The sequence below is a fragment of the Anser anser genome (assembly GCF_964211835.1).
Source record: "Anser anser genome assembly, chromosome: 2".
NCBI lineage: Eukaryota > Metazoa > Chordata > Aves > Anseriformes > Anatidae > Anser > Anser anser.
In genome coordinates, this window is record NC_139721.1 from 138672586 (window position 1) to 138687426 (window position 14841).

The window sequence follows — 14841 nt, forward strand, 5'->3', positions numbered from 1 at the left end:
ATAAGCAAGTAGAAAACATTATTATCCCAAAGCAATTCGTACACAAAAGCATTACAACCCTACTCACCCCAGCAGAAGCAGCAGACAACTCAGCTTTATTATTATTATTATTTTGTTTAAAAGGGATTTACCCTCTATCGTGATTTCCTAGACTGGCTCCAATGCTTATTAAAAGAATTGGATCAAAAAAAGCCTTAGTGAAATCCTAGACTGAGTGAACAGTGAATATTCTCACAACAAAATCAGAAATAATAATAATTGGGAGCAACAAACATATAAATTAATCTGTGGGGCTCATTAGGTAGCATTGGGAAAGACATTCTCTGTCTCAAGAACTGGACTAACTTAGATATTAAAGACAGAAGCAATTTTAGAAGAAACAATCAAATTGAATGAAAAGGTTTTTCTGACCAAAAAAAAAAAAAAAAAGTCATTAAATAATCAAACAGCCAGTGCCAGGTTGCACTTGTATCAGGATACGCAATTTCCCCTAAGTCAGTGGGAGAGAAAAAAAGATGGAAATAATGATTATGTGCAGCCCATAAATAAATTAGTAAATTGTATTTTTTTAAATCTGTTTCCTACCTCCCTGCCTCCCTGCCTCCTACCTTTCCTCCCACCGTGCTAGGTGGGTGAGCTGCAGGATGTTGGCCCCCCGGCAGGAACCCTCAGCCAAGCCCTTTGGACCCCTTTCTCCCCACGTAGCAAGAGCAGGTTGGCAGGTGACAGGTCCCTCACGCCAGCTCCCTCTTGGCCTCCACACGGCGTGACAGCCACCCTCCCCTGGGACATCCCAGACCCGAGGGGCAAGGCGATGGGGACCTCCAGCCACGGGCCCTGGAGGCTTCCAGAGACAGTGCCTGGGGTGGGTTTCTTCGAATGGCTCCGCATTCAGTTCTTGTCAGGCCAGAGGGAGCCGAAGGATGAGCACTGAACAGGATTATTTCAGCTAAATAATCAGCAGGCTGAAGTAAGTGGCTAGACCACAGGTATTTGGAGACAGTAACTGTAAACTTATTGTATGCACTGACTAAAATAGCTTCCCGGCAGCTGTAAGTTATTACATAAACGCTGGAATCTTACATCCTTTAATAACAGCCACCAAGGAACCAGCTCAAATTTACTTTTGTATCATGCACAGCTTTATGAAAAAATATTTTTAAAAAATTCCTCAGCAGATTGTTATAACATTTCTAAAGACACAGCATGTTACAAGAATCCAAGCCAGTTACACCAGGCTAGAGTTTATTAAAAGTCCGATTTTGGTTTAAACCTATAAAATGTATTAAGGACATCCAAGGGGAGGAACTATTTCTGTACCTTTGTATGTGCTCATCTCTTCCTTGCAATCAGAGCAGAACATGTGAATCAAAATGCTGACGTTTATGGCCAATGGATGTGGCTGTTTCTCAGGCTATGTGTGTGTTCAGGGAAGATATTCCCCTGGTTAGGGACTGAAGGTGTCTCGGGTCAGAAACCAGCTTGCCTCGCGTGTTCTGCTTCCAAGGCAGGGAGAGGGGTGCTTCTGAGCCCCGCATCCTACTGTGCTCAGCATGTCTGGGAATATAGCAGCTGGACAGTGTTTAACATGCATGGTTGGGGATACAGGCTACCTCTTACCAGCTAAGCTGCTTCTAGGATCCTCCAGGGTGAATATGTCTACATTTATAGAAGCAGATCACTAAATAAAACCGGTGACAGTCTATTTCCATGCACTGTAACCAGTAAAGTACACGCTCCCACTCAGGAACATAACACATTTTAAAAAAAAATGAAGACAGATCCTCCTTACTCCCTTGCACTGAGTACACAGGACTGACACCGTATGACGTTCATACACCTAGCAGAATTACTTCTGTTTGAGATTATAAGACGCAAAACGCAAAGCTGACTCATACACTATGGAGAATACTTTCAAACTGAGAAGCAGAGATGAGCTGAATATTAGAGGGGCCAGGAGAGGCAGAGATGCTGATCAGATGTAAAATGGAAATCTGCAGCTCTATGAAGGGGACCAGGCTACGGATGAGGTGCTGATATCAGGAGTTTAAGCCTGCGATGAGCCCTTTTGTTTTTCTCCAGCAGAAGGAGGTAAGGTTTGTTCATTGTGTTCATTTGCACCTCAGCTGTATAATCTCATGCCTCAAGTTTTTCTGGGACTTTTAGGCAAAGAAATAGGGATCTTTTACTTCCCTTCTTCCCTCAGACTTGAACTCTGTGACTTTTTTGGCTCCCATCTGAAGCATCAGAGATAAGTCTCACCTAGAGCCTCGACAGGCTATATTGGCGCTTCTATTGAAACACAAATGTCTCAGGTGCCTTCAAGGTGTACGCAGAAGGCTATACATACCACCTGCCGGATCTGGGTTTGCAAAGGGATTTTCTTCAAAATCAGATTGGTGGGAATGGTTGAATGTTATCTACATTCCTCTGTAGGACAGAGTGTGGTATAAAGGTTAGGATCATCTGATAATTAACTAAGAGCATGAATGCTAATGAAAACTCAAATCAGCCGTGAAACCCTTGACCCCCAGCTGTCTCTGCAACATACAACAGTGTGTTGGGTCTTTTGCTACAGATCCGCCTGTTGTTACAGGGAGTTGGCAAGCTTTCTGCGGCTCCTTTGTGCCTGAACATCTACTGAATGGTCAAATGCACTAACAGAAGGCTGGGCACAGTAATCTAAATGGCTCTTTACAGACCACAGTCATGTAATAACTTTACTTTTTTGCACAGGCAGTGCAGCTATGTGAACAACAGAAAGGTGGGTGATGTGCCCCAGCAGGGGCATCACGAAGCAGCAGATGTTCAGTACACTCAGTTTCCAAATGAGTGACCTGGTGGTCGTTCACTAGGAGCTGGGGCCATGAGCATGTGTGCAATGCTACTGGGACAGACCTCCCGAACTACTAACAGTGACCTTTTCTAAAAAATTCAGTTCTAATATTCAGTATCTGCTTCTGCTCTGATGCTGTAAAATTCCTATGCAGTTGTTTCACAAAAGCTTCTATTTCAATATGTCTTAAATATCGTATTAAAAGAATTATTCTGCTATTATCATTTAATCCAATGTGGTACGAACATGACATTTGACAGCCTATGACTGAAAAATCCAGCTGCCTTTCTGGATTACCAGCATAAAGTTTTACAGCTGTATGTGGCAAGCTAGTAGGGTCAGCAAAAAAGGAGCCTGAATTTTCTATGCAGATCAGTAAAGCTGCCGCTGAATTGTTATTCTTTCCCTTAGTGGGAGTCTCAAGAGACCAAATGAGTTGAATTATCTTCTCTTCACTAGTGGACCCATCTCTCAGGGGAAAGGTCAGAAATAAGACATGGCAGGGAGTGTAGGAAAAGGGTTGGGTACACTTTGAAGTCTTCATACGTGTGGTAGTCGATAACTCAGGTGTGAGGGCCCACCTAAACAGCCATTCTGTTTCCCACTTTACAAAAATCCTTGCATGAAACTTCTTCCCATGGAAATACATTTTAGGTGGTCGGGCTGAAGCAGGATGAGGGTTATGCTTGGCAGCAGATGGTTTTTGTAAATTAGTGACCAGAAGGAAGTCGGGTGTGTATCCCAGAGTATGAAGCTCCTGCACAGCCCAGCCATCCCTGCCCTCCACACAAGCAAGGACCGTCGAGGTCGTGACACAGCAGAGTACTCACAGGTTACTTGTGAGGTAGAGAAGCAGGTTCGTAACATTAATATTGGTTAGTGAGAGCTTGGGGCTTCAAAGCATTATGCTGCATAAACCCAGAACAAAGAAACAGTCACTACCCCAAAGTTTTACTAAGTAGTAATTTAATCTGAGTAATCTCATCTAAGTGATTTACATTTTAATAAATCAGACTAGCAAAATGTGAATAATATAGAAGGCACAGAGCTCATTTCATTTAATTTATTTATTCTGGAAAGGGGGAAGAGTATCCATTTAGGAAGCAGACTTTGGGCACATGGCAATCAGGTGTGGTTGAGAGATATTTCACAAAACTAGGAACTGATTCAATTTTTGTTGAATGCATTCCTTACAGTGATTTCACTTCGTTATATTACTATCCATGGAATATACTAAACACTCTCTGAATAGTTACAATTCTTTAGAATTTTGAGCTAGAAAAATCACAGCTTGTGATGAAGAGTGGAAAACTTCAAATGTGGAAAATATAACTCTTCCCTCCCAACACTGAATAGCTTTTTTTTTCTGAAAAACAGCCAGCAAACCACCCTAAATTGCTTTAAAATTACATTGAGGAACACAATTGCAATATATTAAAAAGGTTGACACACACAAAAAAATCATTCTTCTCAAAAAAGACCAACTTCTGTTCAGTCGCGATGAATGGCTCAGCTACAACACAACAAAGGGTGCAGAAGTCCGGCTCTCTTTCCTCGGGCAGCACTTTCACAGAAAACAAACGGGTTGTTTCCTGGGGAAGATGAGGCGACACATGAAAGCTAGGCAAGGAGTAGATGGGAACAGTGAAGAAGCACCAGGAAAGGCAGGAAAGAGCGGACTTCAACAACAAAAAGCCGGCTGTTAATAAGCAGTAGCAAGGTAATCCTCCAAATGTGATCCTGTGTAATTAAACGTGGAGCTGCGGGGAACCTGGCACAGAGAGGTACAACTTCACAGTTATGAACAGCGAAATGAACCCAACCACTCGAAATCTGCTGTTTTCCTTCTCTTTCAACTCAACACTCTACTTCTGTAAACATGCCCGTGTGGATGAAATACTCTTCCTTTCTGAGCAGTGGTCTTCACAGATGCTTTCCTTCCAAGCAGGACCATCCCCACACCGTGCGGCATCATCGCCAGCCTCCCCGTGAACAAAGGGAAAGAGGGAGAGAGAAGGGAGGAAAAGCATGATTTACATCACAGTCACTCCTCGAGGCCCCCGTAGGCTGGGCTGGCCCAGCAGCTCTGCCACGCGTGGGGCATGCAGAGGGTGCCAGTGGAAACGGGAGAGACGGGGAGCGCTGGTGGCGAGGATGGGGAAAAGGGACTGAGCAGGCTGGTCTGGTAACTGGAGGTTCATATAAGCAATCTGTATCATTTTCGTTTAAATGACAGATGGGCCTTTTAAGGGGAGCCTCTTTTGTGGCCTGGCCAGTCAATGGCACAGCCGGGGATAAAACCCAGGGGTGAGATGTCCACCCCTCCTTCAGCCTTTTACTGTGGGATCAAAGGGCTGGAGAATGGGTAAACCTTGGTTGCAGAATGGCAGGGCTCTCAGGCAGGTCACACAGGGACAGTCATGTGCTGCCCCTGAGGCTCTCCAGACGCTTCCAGGGCTGGAAGTGTGCGGTGACCTCCTGGTGGGACGGTGCCTGGGCACAAGAGTGCACTGGGATGCTGAGCAGGGCAATCCAGCAAGGACAGCACAAATCACTCTGACCTGGAGCTGCAGGGGAGCCTCTACAAACCCAGAACAGGAAAGGATTTAAGCCATTTTCCTGACCTGACCTCTGTGCTGAGCCTCTGCCAAAGTTAGCACAATTCGAATATTTCCTACGTGTGTGTGTCCCAGTGTCAGCACTGGGTATTTGACTCTTACGGTACCAATTTCTGCTCAAACAGCTTTTACCATCTCAGCTTTTCCCACTCCTTCTAACGTAAAATACCTTATCAGCAGCCAGTTAATTACAGCAAGCATTTGAAGGCTAGGGATGAACTGAGAACAGCTGAAGCGGCCATAGGAATTTAGGGAAGCAATATTAATTGAATTATCCCAATTGCAAGCAGAGGTTTGTTCTCCAGAGTCCCGCTACCACAAAATTGAGGCGATCCGTTCCAGCTCCCAGCCCCAAAGCAAGGCTACCAACGCTCAGCCTCTCCTGGCAGATGCTCATCTGAGTGGTCCTTAACAGGCTCAGTGATGGAGATCCTGCAGGCTGCCTCTGCAGCCTCGTCCTGATAGTGAGAAACATTCGCTTCAGTGGCTCACTGCTCCAGAGGGTCCAAATCTGGCCTTTGAGCTTAGGCCCATCTTTGAAAAAAGTACTCCCAAGTTTTACCTTTTTCTTTTGCAAAAGTGAAAACAAATAAACTGTCTCCTCCCTGATAAGGTGTGCTTAAATGATGATGAGTTTCACACCCTTTTGATTGCTCTCCCAAATGTCTTTTGACACTTGTTCCTACCTCCTGTACCAAAGGAGGAGGTGTGATATAACCAGCAACCCAAAAGAAAGCAGCAAGTGCAGTTCTTGACCGAATGCCCTCTCTTTCTAACCACTGTTTTTAAACCTTTATTTTCCCAGGAAGAACAATTTTACCAAGTGCCTGGTAAAGCAATGGAATATGAACTCCTCAGCAGTGAAGCGAGCGATCTATCAGGTGAAAAACAGCGGGAATAGGATTTCTGTTAGCAAGGCTGATTCAACCTTTACTACTCATGAAGATTTTGATGGATTATGTGATATCAAGTCAAGAAAATGTACACACCATTACATTAATGCAGTAAGATGTTCTTTGGCGGCTTACCCCTAAGGACGCTGCAGGACTGTGAGGGTGCTAGCAGTGCTGTCCAAGTCTGAAGAACTTTGATGACAGTAAAATGGAGACATCTGAAACTATTGAAAAAGTATGGGTTCAGCTGAGTGGAGCACATCACTGTCCAGGGATGTGTCTGCTTTATATCCATCCAAAAACTTCTCCTGAGTGGAAATTAGGTAGCCAGCATTGTGCTGAAAAAGCACTGATTTTGCTCTTTTAAGGAAATGTATCTCCCTTTTGGGAAGGGATGCATTGCTAAATTCACCAGTCTTGAATCAGATGTTGAGATAGTGTAGATCTGATGGAGAGGGAACATGTTACACTCCAAATGAAACAAAATCAAACAAGAGGGGTTTCTGTCTTCTGCAGCCAGAAAGACAGAGCCTGCAGAAATTATAATAAGGCACTGCTGTGACTCATTGCATCAATAATAATTTGCCCAGTATCTGGGCGTCCTGCTGGATTTATCTGTTGTCTTTTGTCTTATGCTTTATATGCAAGAAATCTGGGGCAGAAATCATCTTCTCTGTTTGGACAGGAGGCATCAAGCTCTGAAAGTGCTAATTGCTGCCCTAATATAAACTAATAAGCAATAACAATCACCACATAATGACTGGATACTGGGAACGATGGCAGGGCATGCTGTTCTCTCTGGTAGCAACTGACGGTGTAGGAAAATTGGGTAATCGTCATCTACTACTGCTGACTGAATCAGAAAAGGGTACGTCCTGTATTTATGTCAGTTGGGGTGCTCACCAGATTATCTATGAAGTCAGGCTTGCCAGCTCTTGAAATGCAATTTGGGAGATAACTGGATCAGTTCTTCCCAACGGATGTAAAGCAATGAAGGCTCTGATGAGAGACAAAAGGAGAAGGATTTGGTCAGAAGAACATAACTTCCAAATTAAACACAAGGAAAAAAAAAAAAAGCTCAAAGAAGGGCTTTAGGAAGGAAGGGGGGAGAAAAGCAGAGATAAAGAAAAATAGAGATACTGTAGAGGGATCATGGTTGTCTGTTAGAGTGCATGTCGTTGGGCATGGGAATGAAAGGAAGATGTCGTCATCCCATTTTCTGTGCACTGAATCTTTAAATTGTAGATGAATCTCTTTCCCTGCTGTGGGGGCAGCTCCGAAGCAGCTGCTGTCTTGTGCTTCAGTGCAGAGGCAGAATAGTGCCAGAGCAAGGTGCTTTCCTCCTCTTTGCTGGCTATAACTTCTTTTTAAAATATTTTATTTGAATTTATTTTTTGCAATCATAGAATCATAGGATATCTGAGTTGGAAGGGCCCTAAAAGGATCATCGAGTCCGGGTCCTGGGTCCCCAAAGGACAGCCCCCTCAAAAAAATGTAATTAAAAATAAAAATAAAACCATGTGTCTGAGAGTGTTGTCCAAATGCTTCTTGAACGCTGCCAGGCTTGTTGCCGTGACTACTGCCCTGGGGAGCCTGTCCCTGTGCCTGACCACCCTCTGGGTGCAGAACCTTTCCCTCACACCCAGCCTGACCCTCCCCTGTCCCAGCTCCATGCCGTTCCCTCGGGTCCTGTCGCTGTCCCCAGAGAGCAGAGCTCAGCGCCTGCCCCTCCGCTCCCCTCGTGAGGAAGTTGTAGACCACGAGTGTTCTCCTTCTACAAAAAGCATAAGAAATCTAGCCTGGAAGAGACAAGCAATCTATTCTGTCAAATAGGACTGAAAATTCAGTCCTGTGTTGGCAAATGTAACTGTGCTGGGCACTGACTGCACCCACTTAGAACCATCCCCACAAGCAGGAGGTACCATGGTGGCACCACGCACCAGCAAGGCTGGACATCGGAATACATGTACATCCATGCTGCAGCATCACATACACACACAGCTTTCTCTCAGCCCTATTTGGGTTATCTCCATCACTACTCAACCTGAAAATGTGCCATCAGTAGTCAGTTCAGAGCATCATGCCCTTAAGTGTGGTCGGAACTGCTCCGATTGCTGCTTTTCTTGTTCATCTCCATTTTGACAGAGCCAGAAATCAGTGGGGTCATAGGCTTAGCTTCTGCCTTGGACTCCCTGGAATATTTCTCCCCATACACTGGATGCTGTAATGCGCAGTACAAATGCCCCATTTCTCTATGAAAGTCTCTGCCTTTTGCATAATTTCATGCAAATGGAGTCACTGCACCGCAGACCTTTAACTTGCATTAACCCCCTCAAATATCACTAGCAGTAGAATATCCTAAGGGTTATTCTCATTCCACTGTGAATTTATCCAGAAGCTAATACTCATTCATGTGTTTTTTTTTCTAAAAATGCCATAATAGCCTAAGTGCACACTTTCATCCATTAACCTCATATTGATGAAGACAGCACAAAACTCACAGGGCTAAATTCTAACCTGAGTTCAGCTCGTAGACCTCAGTGCAGTTGAATGCAGAGAGCTGAGCTCCAATTTTGACTCATGCGTGAGAAACAGAAAGACTGTAAAATGTACTTGTTGTGACTATGCAGGAATTACACATATGAAAAATTACAGTGGTGCAAGTCTGTCCATCAAGAAAATGACAGCCTGAGGAAATTGTATCTTTCAGCCCTTCTTCCCCATCGGCAACACGAATTGTTTTGAAAACATTGAGTCTGACTACTCACTGCACTGGCTCCCTATAGGGGTTCTTTTCAGATTCATGTTCCCATTAAATGGCCTAAAAATTTGTGGAGGTAAGGAATGCACTTGACTACTGAATTGCTTTGGCATGAGGTATTCATCTGTAACAAGCAATAATGACTTTTGTGCAAGATGGAGAGCTTTACAGGAATCAGAGCCAGTGCTGTGGATGTTGTTTGAAGTGGCCTGTGCATTTGACAAGGTCAATAATCAACCCTAATTAGTAAAAAGAAAAAAAAAAAAAACAACACAAAAACTAGGAATTAAAAAAAGAAAAGAAAAGAAAATGCAAAGCATAGAGTTTTTAATCTTCTAGAAATGTCTATGTACACGCAATAAAAGTAATACTGTTAATGACACATGTCCTTATGTTCTGTGCCCTCAAAAAGCATTCCAATGAAGCATTCAATGACAGTGGAGGGAATATATATGAGCTTGAAAAGAACGAAAAAGAATATTAGCAAATGACATACAAAATAAAAGGAAATACATGGTCTTTCAGTCGCCAGGTCACTGGGTGAAATCCAGCTTACATGCGCAGTGATGGAGGTCACTGCTATTTGATGGTTTGGTTGTCAATATGAAGTTGGCTTCTGAGCCATGGGCCATCAGAACTGTTCCTCCTTCCCGAGAAATGAAGGTACGATGTTGTTTTCATAATCCCTTATCCTTTGCTCATTTAAATTCCAATAGCATTAATATTTGATAATTCCTGGTACATGCATGTACTTCTTGAATGCTTTATTACCTTGCAACTCACACATCATTATTACTAAACAAGGGTGCAGTAAAACTGCATTTGGTTTTACAGTATCTAACGAATTATTTTCTTAGGTGGAAATAACCATGCAGGAAAAAACTAGTAGAAAATCAGACCATATCTCTAACAAAATTTCTTAATCAACTGAAAGATATCTGGTACCTTTACCTTTAATTAAAAACTCTGGGGTACATTTACAGTGGCACTAAAAATATGCAAAATGTTTATGGAAAGAAAATCAAATGTAAAAACTCAAGTGACTAACAGAACTTATGATTATAGTTGCGGAAGGGTAGACAGACAGTCCTTCAGACTTTCTAGTTTTAATCCTGGTATGTTGTAAGCCAATTTTCTATCTATCTGCAAAGTATGATATTTTTTTCACACCTTGCCTTTAAAAAGCAATAATGTATTTTCAGCTACAAAAGACTTTGCAAAAGTTTACTGAGAACACTGAATAAGATGGGTATTTTCATTTTTTATGAGATTTTTTCAGTCATTAATTTAAGCCAGCAGCATGCAGGCTGTCTGCAGCAAATAAAATATTCACAACTACGAAGTGGAAGAAAGGTAACCAAACTTCTCAAAAAAGTAAACTTGGGTTTGCCTCTGCAAAACCCATCTGTGTCACACATGCAAGAATGAACAGTGGGATAAGCTTTTATTATTTTTCAGAAAATAAAAGAAATCCCATTCAATGGCATCCCTTGTCAAAAAATACACATTTAGTAATCGAGCTGGAGCGCAGAAAGCACGAGAGCAATATACTTTAAAAAGAAAGGCTCTGCACCACGCTTTGAATAAAACATGCTTTCACTAGCAACCTACTCATGTCAGCAGGACAATTCTTGCTTGTGTGAAGGACTCAGTAGAGGATCTCTGCAGTCAAGACCTAAGTGGTCATATCAGTTTAAAGAGTTAAATAAAATTAATTCAATGTTTTTAAACGCAGTCTCCTGTAGCTTCTTCCCCTGCAGGAGATGCGAGCAGGGCTGCTTCAGGCCAGGCAGCAGGCGGGCAGGTGCTTTTATTAGGCAGGTGCCTAATACGGCCATGACATCTGCAGCTATTTATCAGTGGTGTTGTTGCCTATCATTTACAAGAAAGTAAAATATGCAAAATGACCTTAGCCTCCCAGTCCACGTTCTTGGGCTTTGCCTTATACTCTCCTGCACCTTTGCATTTTTTACACCTCTGCAAACAGCACTATGGCTTGGTCACAGCCCAGAGCCCAACATGTGCTTGTTGACTGCCCTGTTCAAAGTGGAAAGTTGAGAAATGAATTGTCCAAACTCTGGTGACCAAATTCAGGCCCAGCATGAGCAGGTGGAGCAGGCCTTGACGCCTGTGACCACTCACGTACCTACACAGCGCCTGGAATTGCAGGCAACCAGCTGTGAGCCTGCCCCATCCTCCTCCTTTGACTGACACCTCCTGGAGTCACACACTGCAGTGTCTTTACACGAGTTGATCTCAGATAAAAAGGCCTTAAAAATAAGAGGAGAAAGGGCAGAAGGCTAATTATTCATTTTTAAATGCTTTTAATGTCATTCAGTATGATTTGGACTCACATGGCTGATCCCAGTCCTCTGACTACAACCGTGGGGAGAGTAAACTCACTGTCACGAACTTCATAGGGCTATCCCACTGCTTGGTTAGACATTTACTGCTCATTCTGCTTAGACCCCTGCACTATTTTTTTTAACTTATTTTACCTTTCTAACTTATCCCTAGTTATGGCCACTCTAAAACCAAGGTGAGTGACTTTATATGATTTAGGGTCGTGTTTTTACAGACTTCCGCATAACCTCAGGCTGTGACCTCTACTTTGGTGTCTCAGTTCCACAAAAATTGCTTATATGAGCAATATTGGCACCAGCAGGGTAACAGCAGTGGGATTTTGTTGTCAGCCATTATCAGACAGATAGCTTTAGGCCAGTGTTAGTTAATGGAGGCGTGACACATACGTACAGTCCATCCAGTGTCAGACTCCGGAAGGAACCATCAAGACAGGGACAACATCTCACTGTTTAGTTTGCTGCTTTGCTCTTACCTGCCCTCACATCAAATCTGTCAGCCTTTCTAATACCAGACCTACATACAGCTTTTTGTGTCTCTGTTTCCGCTACTCAGAAGAACGCAGCATTCTTTCACCTCAACATTGAAAAGGGCTGAGAAGATACCTAAACATACATTAGATCACACAGAAAGTTATGGGCTGAATGCATTCTAGTATTTCGGGAAACGAGATATTGTGAGGAGAACTTTCTTTGTGATTGTTTGCTGCTGGGTTTCCAGCTCCTTCCTCCAAGGCATCTGCAGTTAGCTGTTAGCTGCTCCCCAGTAAGCCACATCACCCTGCGCAGTGCAGCAGATCCACGTGCTAACTGCCAATAGTTGCATAAAGACTTGTGAGTGGGCAATAAAAATGCCAGCTGATACCAAAGTTAACATTTTGCAACGAGGCTGGAGGTTGCACAAAGAAAAAGGAAAGCAGTCATCACCGCCCCGTTTTACAGACCACAGACCCAAAACAAGGTCATGGGAGAGATCTGTATCTCTGGCCAGCGCAGCAGCAGGATTATCAGGCTGCCCTCTTTATGTATTACCCAGAAAAATCTCCAAACAAACCAGAATTGTACAGGAACGTGATGTTCTCTTATGAGAGGAATGGCCTTAAAATACTTACTCATTTTGCTTGGCATTCTGTTCTCCCCAAGCAATTTTATAGTGTGGAGTATTTCAAAAAGATTCTTCATACGATGGGAAAAATTCTATTTTTTTCAACAGTGGGAAACCAACTGAACAAATTATATACTTCAACTTCTACAAACAAACTGCCTTTAGTACCTGCAATTGGGAGTACTGCAGCAATATTGGGATGAATCGATCCACCTGCCCTCTGAAAACGATCTTTTCTATACAATGTTATATGCTGCAAAATTTTATAAGCATTTATTTTAAATATGCTTTGCCTTATAACAGTTTCCTTGGCACAGGATTTCATCCACATATTTTGAAATGTCTTTAATAATTTATTCTTGAGTCCATCCATATCAATGTTTAATTGTGGATTTTAGGGGGGGAGTATAAAACATTTCAGGCACAGTCAACTCCAAATTCACCCAGTGTGGCTACATGTTATCTATGGGAGGATAGTTGTGAGGGGGAAAGTGGAGGTTTGCCAGATAAATATTGCTCAAAGAAGGTTTAAGTTTCCAAGTGATGGAATTCACACAGTCTAAGATAAAGTCTTGAAAACTGGGTCATACAGGCTTGAACCTGACCCCTCTCACAAAGTCCATATACTTCCTCAGATTGCCAGCCAGTTTTATGGTCAGCCAGTCTGGAGACTTATAGGTACTGTAATGATGATGATCAGAAACCATGAGGTCAGAAGTCCGGCCCCACAAGGAGGTCTGAAGATACGGTTCCTACATTCTGTGGTAGAAAACACATCAAAGTGCCTTGGAAGAAACTCTGCATCCTTTCAGCCACCCTGGAGATGATTTTGTCAAGCTTCAGTGTGATAAATCCAATGTGAAAATGCTCAGCAATGTAAGGGTTCAACAGCCCTGCCCTATATTCTTGTTTCTGGTAGCCATTTTTTAAATGTCTGTAGATGAGGGAGTTAAATGTTAAATTTCACCTCCTTCCCGACTCACGTTACAAGGCTTATCTAATTCACATTTATGTGAATTCTGATTCCCCTGCTAAGTGCTTTTACTCTCCCACCCAATTTGGCATACAACGAACAGTGCACAAAATAGCTTTAATTGATTTGTACAGGTATTAAAACAGATTATCATCTACACAGATTTGGAGAGCAGTCACTGTGTGTTAGCCAAATGGATGATGCAAACTATAATTATTTACAGAGGGTTTCTGAGAGCTGGGTATTAGCAGGGAGTAGACCATGTTAGACAGCAAAAGAATTTCACGTTTACCCATCAGATGACAAAGAAGGTCCAAACATAATCAGGAGATGAACTGAATATCCAGGAATTAATTATTTAAAACATCAGCGTGGTTATTAAGAATAAAATTTTCATACAAAGGCTCTTGATCTTAGCTATTCCTGCAAATGGTATGCATGATGAAATGCATCCATTTCCAGTGCAGACCAGAACTTTCTACCCAGGTGCAAAATGAAGTGCCTTATGCAGAAGGCAAAACCGAGCATATGCGTGTAGCTCCAGCTAGAAATCCCTGCTCTAAAATCCATGCCTGCCCAATATCCGGTGGTGAATATCGACGTACTGACATATGGCTGATAAATACGCAATGCAAATTGCACCAAATTGCCACCTTCAGCATGCGATTAATAAAGGAGAGGAGGGCACAAGAGAGGCAGCCCCTTTCCTGGAAAGGCTTTTGTCCCTTATTTTGGGACGTTACTTTGTCCCTTATTCCTTATTTTGGAATACCAAAAACACCACCACCACAGCCACACCACCACCACTGCCCATGCTCCAGCCTGGCACGGGGACAGCAGGATGGCCGTGGGCTCACGGCACGGCTCCAACCCGATGCAGCACCAGGCCACGCCAGCTGCCTGTGGAAGACGACAAACCCAGGACAGGCACGCAGCGATCTTTCCGTGCAGCATCCACAGTGGCCGCGCTTTTATAATAAATGAAATTGTGGAAGGAAAATGAAAAACCTTGCCTGGAGAAAAAGGAGGCAAGCTGTGAAGATGTTGAGTAAAAGACTCCCTTTTGTGCACAAAGGGGGGAGGTTGTTTTTCCAAGGGCACGGGACGCTTTTACATGATCAGGGCTATAGAAACTGCAAAAGAAATTGTATAGTGTGTTCTTTAATCAAATGCCTATGACAGCTGAATTAAAACATTATTTAATGGAGTTTGCTCTGAGATTTGAAGTTTGTTTCTCTTTGTTCCGCAGCCCAGGAGACCACTCTTTCTTTATGTCTCCCTGATGTATGAAATCA